Source organism: Strongylocentrotus purpuratus, unplaced genomic scaffold (genome assembly GCF_000002235.5).
Source record: "Strongylocentrotus purpuratus isolate Spur 01 unplaced genomic scaffold, Spur_5.0 spur5_contig_867, whole genome shotgun sequence".
NCBI classification, from domain to species: Eukaryota; Metazoa; Echinodermata; class Echinoidea; order Camarodonta; family Strongylocentrotidae; genus Strongylocentrotus; species Strongylocentrotus purpuratus.
The window spans coordinates 1,454,995-1,455,368 of NW_022145576.1; positions in this window are offsets into that span (position 1 = coordinate 1,454,995).

A 374-nucleotide genomic window follows, 5' to 3' on the forward strand; every position below is an offset into this window, starting at 1 on the left:
ATTTGTTTTGTACATGTGTATGGAAAATGTCCAAACAGTTTTGATGATAGTGTATTTGTTTTACACACAGGAGCCCACATAAGAACATGTTAACAATTTTATATTTCGGCCACATACAAGTATGAAAAAGAAAATGGCAGGGTGATGTTTAATGAAATCTTTAGTACAAGGTGAACATAGAGTAATGTAAAATCACAACTTTTCAGATTTTTCTAAAAACTTACAAATACCATTTGCTCTAAATGGAAACACAGACAAAACAAAATATCTTTAAAAAGTGAATACATGAATCAGATATTTCTGACAAGTTCCATGCCATTTCTCTCATGTACTTTGCCAGATGGAAAGTAAACATCAAAAACAAAAACAAGATA